Source organism: Gracilinanus agilis, chromosome 3 (genome assembly GCF_016433145.1).
Source record: "Gracilinanus agilis isolate LMUSP501 chromosome 3, AgileGrace, whole genome shotgun sequence".
Taxonomy (NCBI): domain Eukaryota; kingdom Metazoa; phylum Chordata; class Mammalia; order Didelphimorphia; family Didelphidae; genus Gracilinanus; species Gracilinanus agilis.
The window spans coordinates 15,124,744-15,132,835 of NC_058132.1; the positions used below are offsets into that span (position 1 = coordinate 15,124,744).

Genomic DNA, 8,092 nt, shown 5'->3' on the forward strand with positions numbered 1-8,092 from the left:
ATATAGACTCTAAATGATCACCCTAGTGCAAGTATCAATGATATGGAAATGGGTCTTGATCAGTGACACATATAAAACCCAGTGGAATTGAATGTTGGCTATGGGAGTGGGGTGGAAGAAGGGGAGGAAAAGAACATGAATCATGTAACCACGGAAAATTTTCTTAATTAATCAATTAAATAACATTTAAAAAAAATTAAAACAATAAAGTATTTAAACTATCAAAAATAAAATAAAGACCAGACCCAGCCCAAAGGGGAAGGAGCTCTCTTGGCAGGAAGAGGGTTCCTTTCAATGCCCATCTCCAAGGAAAAGCTGCCTGAGAATTTGCACACAAAATTCAGGTCTAATAAGAGGCTGGACTAGATGACTTCTGAGATAAGCTTCAGGAATGTAAATCTTTTATAAAAGTAGTTTAAGTTTTCACCTGAAAACTATCTATCTAAACTATCTAAAAACTATCTAAAAACAGAGGAGAAACAATTTCAGGGGCAAGAAAGGAAAGTCCCAGCTTCCCATCATATAATTCAGACCTTTTTTTTTTTTTATGAAAAGGAAGCAGGAAGAGAACTCTGGGCAAAGATTAGCACTTTTGCTTTTTTAATTATTGACAAGGCTTAAAATCTTGCAGATTTGGCACAGAATGAAGATACTTCCTTAATGGCAGATTCAGAGTTAGGAGTGGAAATGGTCCTTACCCAAAGAGAGTAGATTCTGCACATTCTCCAGCATGACCTTCAGGTATAACACTTTCTGAGAATCGTCCAACAGGCACCATTCCTCTTGGGTGAAATCCACTGCCACATCTTTGAATGCTATTGACCCCTAAAACAGCAAAAGACACGAGATTTAGAGTTGAACCTTCAAAATTCATCTAGTACCACCCTCATCAACTGACTAGAGGAAACTGAAGCACACAAGGGATTTACCCAAACTCCTAACCTTGAAGGGTGTCAGAGCCAACATGGGAGACCAGTCATTCAAAACCCAATGGAATACTGACAAATGCATTTTGTTTCTGAATGAGAATCATGTTGTGAAGATTAAAATCTAGAGAAATGTCTTACTCTGAAATGCTTTTCCCTGTGGAATCAGGGAAATGGGAAGTGCTCTCTGAGTGAATGAAGTATGAGATTCTGTAGAGGAGAAAGAGAGAAGGTGATCTGAAATTCTTCCCTATCATAAGAGTCAGAGTTGATCTGGTAAGAATAATTTTTTGAAGTTTCTGAGATGGCAGCATGCACTGTATTCTAGGGGAAAATATCACCAGTGATCAATGAGGAGAAAACAAATAAAAAGGAATTCTCTACTTAATTTCCTAAAAGGCTAAAATACTCTTATTTAAATTAAAGGATATAGAGGATTCCATATCCAGGGGAGGAATAGATTGAGGAAAGGCAGAGTGTTTCCAAGTTTGGGAAGACATAATTCTCCAGATCCTCAATGCAATCTTGAAACTTGAAACCCTACAGGGGTCATTCCACTGTCCTCCAAACCCATCTGGGGGCTATTCAACACTCCTGCAATGGCTTTGTCCATCCCCATGGCGACACTATGTGTAATATCTTTGAATATATACCTTCATGTCTTGATAGAACATGTCTGCACTGCAATTTTTTGGGCCAGAACCAGCATTCCTTCTCACACAACAAAACTCACTCTCCCACAACAGTAACAGGGGCAGAGAGCAGCCCCTGGAGCCAGGTCTGGGAGTGAGAATTGCTCCTAATGTACCTGAAGGACATTCAAAAAGTTCAGACAGGAAAGACGAGGCCCAGTGGAAAGGGCAGCCACTACCAATAGCAGAGGCAGCAAAAGGCCCTCGTTTAGATATACCTAGAATCAGAAGGCAGAAAAATTTCAGACCCAAAGGAATGCAGAGAAATCTGGGCTCAAAGGGAAGAATGCAGGGAGACCTCAGTTACAATGAAAGTAGAAAGCTTCTTGTTTGGAACTCGTCTACTCTGGGTGGTTCCTGGTAGTCCCAACACTGCCCCACCTATCCTGCCACTGAAAAGCCAAGATCACAGCTGTCCTCCAATGGCACCAAAGGAAGCTCAATCATTATATAAAGCCATGAATTGAAATATGACATGGAAAGAAGAAAAGTGAATGTGGATTTGACTTAAGGAAAAATATAACCTGACATTACCACTGATTGTTTATCTGTGTTCTGTATCCTGGTAAGAGAATGACTATCCTAGATTGCATGTATTTCATAAAGACTGCCCTCTGCAAAGAAATTCTAAACAACACACTTCTGAATGTATTCATAGTGTACTGACCAAAGGGGAATTGTTCATTGCTATCATATCACAGTTCATGAACCACGTGATCACGTATGATCCTTTAGATAAGTCATTGTGATTACAATTTTTAGAACAAGTGAGGCCCAGATAAGAAATTAACTGTGTAGCAGACAGCCATTATAATAGTGGAGCATGGGCTGCAGTATTGGAAGGAATGGAGTTTGGGGTATTAGAATATTAAAACAAATCATGATATCAAAGACTTCTGTGGGAGGAATAAAAACTCTAGGTCTATGTAGTCATCTTGAGGTAGCTGAAGGCCTCAGAAGGAGCCGGGCTCACTGGGAATGGTGAGTGAGGAGATCCAAGGAGACAACCTCCTCCAGGTGCTGTTTGAGCCTGTGAAGATTTATGCCAACTCCAGGCTCTCTGAGGATTGTGGCCAAGAGAGGTTCCTCTGACCGAAGCAGTCTGAGAGCTCTGAAGGAATCAGTACATTTTTTTCTCTTAACCTCGTACTGAACTGAGGACTTAGGATCAAATGTTCAAACTCTTGTAACCAAATGGCACTGTACATTTCTTAACATCCTCTGTGCCTTCCAGCCTGTTGATGACTTTGCTAATTATCTGTCAAACACCCATAAAACACCCAGCCCTACGCCTCTACGGGACCTTTGCTACAGGCAGGGTGGGTGCCATCTCCAGCTTTCACTTACCACAATTAAATTTTGGATCTTCAGCTTACAATGATGGCCCAGAAACATCTCTGTTCCTTAAAATATTTTCCATGAAGGGAATACACAACTGCAGGAACCAACCAGGCAGGGCAGAGCCAGAGGGTCTCACAGGTCAGATGGCTACCCTGACCCTGACTGGCCTTCCAAGAACAAGAAATGCTTTTTGATGCCACCTTGCTGCCAAGCCCCTGCTTCACTGACTCCCCAGCTCCCACCTAGGTAGCCTGCACTCCTCCCTGGGGTAGGTCTCCTCATCCAGCCCAGCCCCTCTCCCTCTGTCCATCTTGATGCCAGCCCCTTCTAGCCTCTTTCCTCCTTGAGCTGGGGAAGCACAATCCTATCTTTCACACTCCCATCCCCCAGCACCTTCCACTGAGGCTCTCCTATAGCCAGAGAGGAATGGCTATCAGAAGGGAATGTGGGAGAGAACATAAATGACTGCCCTGGATTTACCTTTGCTGTTAGGATAGAACAAGGTGCAGGATGTCCTCAGCAGCACCTCCCCTGCCCTTGGCCCTCACTCACTTCTTTTTACTCTTTCTAATAAAGAACAAAAGGCTCTGGAATGTTAACCCACTCCCAGTCCAAGGAAGCCGACTTGTGTCCTCTGGCCTGGAGGAAGGAGCTTTGCTGGAGACCTTCTAGCCCTGCCCTGGAATTCCCATCCCTTTCCCTCTGCTAAAAACACATCTTTTCCTGTCTGTGCCTTAACCTGATCTCATCCCAAACTTCTTCCAAACTGCCCTGGCAGGCTTGATTGACCTGTCCAAACTCTGTTTGGACAGTGGAGTGGAGACCATCCTTGGAACTGTGGGACACATGGCCATCCCCCACTGATGGGAGGGTATCACACATGAGGGTAGATGAATAAATGACAGCACTTGAGTCTATCTGGAACCAGGACTGACTCATTCAGGCAGGGCCTACTGAGGCCCTGGAAAACTCCTGGAACACAGTGTATGTGGGGGCAGTCAGGATTGACCCTTGAAGTTACACTGAGGACAATCTTTTTTTTTAAACCCTTACCTTCCGTCTTGGAGTCAATACTGTGTATTGGCTCCTAGGTGGAAGAGTGATAAGGGAGGCAATGAGGGTCAAGTGACTTGCCCAGGGTCACACAGCTAGGAAGTGGCTGAGGCCAGATTTGAACCTAGGACCTCCCTTCTCTATGCCTGGCTCTCAATCCACTGAGGTACCCAGCTGCCCCCTGAGGACACTCTTGAAAGCTTGGGGAAGACACAAGTCTTAGTTCTGCTGGATTCCACCTTGGGGGAGCTTGGTCAGGACTCAGGATGAACTGCACTCACCTGGGAAGGGAGCCTCTTGGTCCTGGGGACCATTCCCTCTGGCTTCAGGGTCTCTGCTTGGGTCAGACTGTGGTCCTTCAGGGGGTGGGAGCCCCAAGGTGGGGAGACTCCCTCTTTGTACACCTGTGGGGAATTAGAGAAAGGGAGGGCTCAGAGGAGTTCCCAGGGCCTTTCGCTGGCCTCAGGGAGACTCTCCCCACAGGAGGGGACAGGGAGGGTCAGGCTTGGAAAGGACCTTGGATTGGACAGGAAGAAGCCTCCCCACCCCCTCTGCTGCACTCTTTGGCTTCATTCCATCCAGAAACTGCATTGGGTAGAAAGGGTGGATTGAGGGAACTCTTAGGAGGAGAGGTTATTGGGTAATGGGGGGAGGAGACATTAGAAGGAGGATGGGCACCAGGTGGAGATTGGGGAGAGCATGCTAGCATTTTTTTGGTGCCCAAGATCCAAGGCATGGGCACCCCACGCCATCCTCTCACACCCTGCTGCCCCATGACCAGGCTTATGTTGGCTGCTTTTCCCTTTGGTGTGTTCTGACCTGAACGTCCCCTTTGGGGAAGGGCCTGGACCAGACCAGCCCCTATCCTGTGTCTGCACCCCCTCCCCCATCTGCCTCCTAGTGGGGGGGGGGTATTCTCTCCTCTGAGGGAGTCCAAACAGTCATCCTGGCCCGATGAATGGATAGACACAGAGACACCACTGAGATAGCCCCCTCCTCCTACCACAGGCATTTACACTGGGCACAGGGCTCGGGCCCCGCCTCTCTTGTTGCACATGCGCACATGACCCCTACCCCCACCAGCAAGCTCCAAAACCCGGAACTGGCCCACCTGGGCCTTTCCACCCCAGAGGAGTTCAGGAGCTGCCAGAGCAGGGAGCCCGGGCTGAGCCTGCGCACTGACTCCCTCCCAGCCCCCTCTCACCCAGCAAAGGTCCCAGAGCCACACCGGTGAGCCTTCCGGGAGCTGAGCCTGCCCAGGAGAGATTTCCAGAATGCCTCGGGGTGCCCCAAGAGAGGGGCCAAGACTGAAGCGGAATTCTCCAGGTAGCTGGGCGAGAGGGACCGGCAAGAGGGTCATTCCTCAGGTCTGGGCCCCCAGAGAGGCGCCACAGTTACATACCCAAACAGGATTTAGAACAGTCAGGCAGGCTTGTACAGTCCTTGATAAGGCCAGAACATCAATCCGGCTGCTTCGTTCTGGAGTTCCAGCAGGTGCAGGGGAGGGAGGGGCTGTGGCTCATCCCGTCCTAGCCAGCTTCTGGCTGCTGCGGCAGCCTTGCAAAGCCAGTCCTTAAAGGGGGACAGCAAGGATTTTCCACTACAAGACTTGTGTGTCGTCCCTAGGAATTCCCGGGAATGGAGTCTTCCACAGGGGAGGGCCACGGCTTACAAGAAGTCATGACTCAGGCATTCTGGGAAATGAAACCCTCCCTAGGTTTAGAGCCATTGGGGGGGTGGGGGCTACACACGAATGGGGGTGGGGGAGAAGGGTGCAGCCTTCTCTTCCCCACCTTCATTTCCCCTCCATCCCTGCCCGGCTTCTTTAGTCTGGAAACTGCCTTAGGCGAGAGCCTGGCACGCCTCCGGTTCGTATGAAGTGTCTATAGATTCATAGACTGACCCGAAGGCTCCATGGATCTACGCTCTCCCCGGCCCGGGGAGGTGGTGCTGGGTTCCTTGCTTCGGACTCACAATAAGACACACGCACACTCACGCACTCATTCAAAGACTCTCCCCTGCCCCCACCACAGTTTAAAAGCCCGACACATCCATCGCACCTGCCCTTCCCCCGTTGTTGCACAGGCGCAACGATTTCACCCACGCTCCGAGGCTCACTAAGCCAGGTCTTCCCCTCCCCCAGGAGGCAGGAAGCTGAAAATCTGCCGCTAGAGCAGGGAGCCCCGCTCCCTCCCCCTAGCCCACCCCTCCCCCTCTTACCAGCAAAGGTCCAAAAGCACTGCAGCGCACCTTCTAGCAGCTGAGAGGGTCCGAAGGAGATTCCCAGCATGCCCCAGGCTACTGCAATGGGGAGGAGCTAAGGCTTGCATGATGTCATGACACCGGCATTCTGGGAAATGGAGTCCTCTTGCCGGAGCCCCTGGGTTTAGAGGCTTGGTGGGGGAGGGGTCATAAAGGAATTGTTCCCCAACCTGGGGGGTTCAGCCTTCTTTCCCCCCAACCCCATTTCCCCTTCCCACCCTGCCCTGCTGCTTCTTCTTTAGACTGGAAGCAGCCTCAGGATATGGCCTGGCACATAGCAGGTGCTTAATAAGTGTCTGTTGATCGACTGATCAGTCAATGGATCTAAGCTCCCCCAGCCTGGGAAGGTGGTGCTAGGATCCCCCCTTCTGACAGAGAAGGAAACTGAGGAAAAGCACAGTAGCTGACAGTCTGGAGCACAGGCCCAGACCCAAGACCCCCCCTCCTATAGGTTTCCTTCCTTCATGGATCATTTTGAACATCTTGCTGTTCCTTCTGCTTTGGGGGGGACCCTGGGACTCCCCAAAAGGAGGGGGTAACCTTATCCCCAAGTGGGGGAACCTGGTGACTCCAGGGCTGCCCTCCTGGGCCTGGAACCCCCAAGATTTGGGTTCAAATGTGACCCCAGACCCTTCCCAGTTAGGGGCACCTGGCCAAGTCCCTTCCCCAGTGTTTACCTCAGTTTCCCCAATTGTGAAATCCAGAGAATAAGAGCCTGACCCAGAGTGGGGGGCTGTGGAGAAGATGGTCCAGTGTGGACTGGGGGGAAAAAGATTTCTCTGGTTCTCCTGGGACTCTGGGCCATTAAGCCTGAGGCCTCTCAGCCAGCTGAGGAGAGCCTCCTTCAGCATCACCCTCAGCCCAGAAGGACCGGAGACAATTCAGAAGCCTGAGGGAGGCCCAGGAACTCCCCTCCTGCCCTTTAGGAGGCCAGAGAAAGCAGGTGAAGCAGCTGAGCCCATGTAAGGAGTCCTGATGGACAGAGGGAAGTCTGTGTGTGTGTGTTTGTGTGTCTATAAGCAGGGCTGTCCTGGGTTCAGGCTGGTCTGACTCTTCCCCCCACTTTGGGGCTTTCTAAGCAGAGATGCTGGGCTGCTTTGCTATCTCCTTCTGCAGCTCATTATAGGGGAAAGGAAACTGAGGCAAGCAGGGGCAAGTGACTTGTCCAGAGTCCTGCAGGGGGAGAACTCAGGTCTTCCTGACTCCAGACCCTTTCCCTGAACAATTCTTCCTTTTCTGGCCTTAGGGCCTGGGGCTGCTGCTCTGAATTCCGCTGCTGTCTCTGGGGGCTCAGGAGGAGACAATACACTGGTCTACTCTGGGGATGGCAGGGCTGAGTGTGTGTGGGGGAAGCAGGGGGCCCTTCCCTGGACTCCAGACTCCCCTTCTTCCAGGATTTGGGCCTGTCCAGGCTGAGCTGGGAGGGAGACCTAAAGAGAGCCTGCTTGTGGTCTGTTTCTGTTTCAGTTTTGTCATTATCTGTTCTATTTCTCAGTTTTTTAACTGGCATGAATTAGGATACTCTGAAGGAAGTCTTTAAAATTATTCATTTGATCCCCCAAAGCATTTTACATTGATTAAATCTGCTCACACAGGGGCAGTTAGATTCCGTGGTTCCTATCCAAACTCAGACACCTGTATCTGCAGATACTTATCGTGCTAGTTCCCTGCTTATTTGTCCGTTTGTTTATTTTGCTTTTTATTTTATTTATTTAATTTTATTTATTTGTTTTATTTATTTGTTTTTTACATGCAAAAGAAAATTCTTAGGCTAGCTAGAAAGAAAAAAGGGAAATGAGTTGGCTCTATTCCATCTGA

General features: G+C 49.4%; 1 long non-coding RNA gene across 1 annotated transcript; it reads right to left on the reverse strand.

Moving 5' to 3' along the window:
- Positions 1 to 483: 483 nt before the first annotated feature.
- On the reverse strand, positions 484 to 5,482 carry LOC123239903. Its single transcript, XR_006505752.1, has 3 exons — positions 5,415 to 5,482; positions 4,294 to 4,416; positions 484 to 825 (listed from the first exon to the last, which is right to left on the reverse strand). It is a non-coding gene; the product is annotated as an uncharacterized LOC123239903 (long non-coding RNA).
- Positions 5,483 to 8,092: the final 2,610 nt, after the last annotated feature.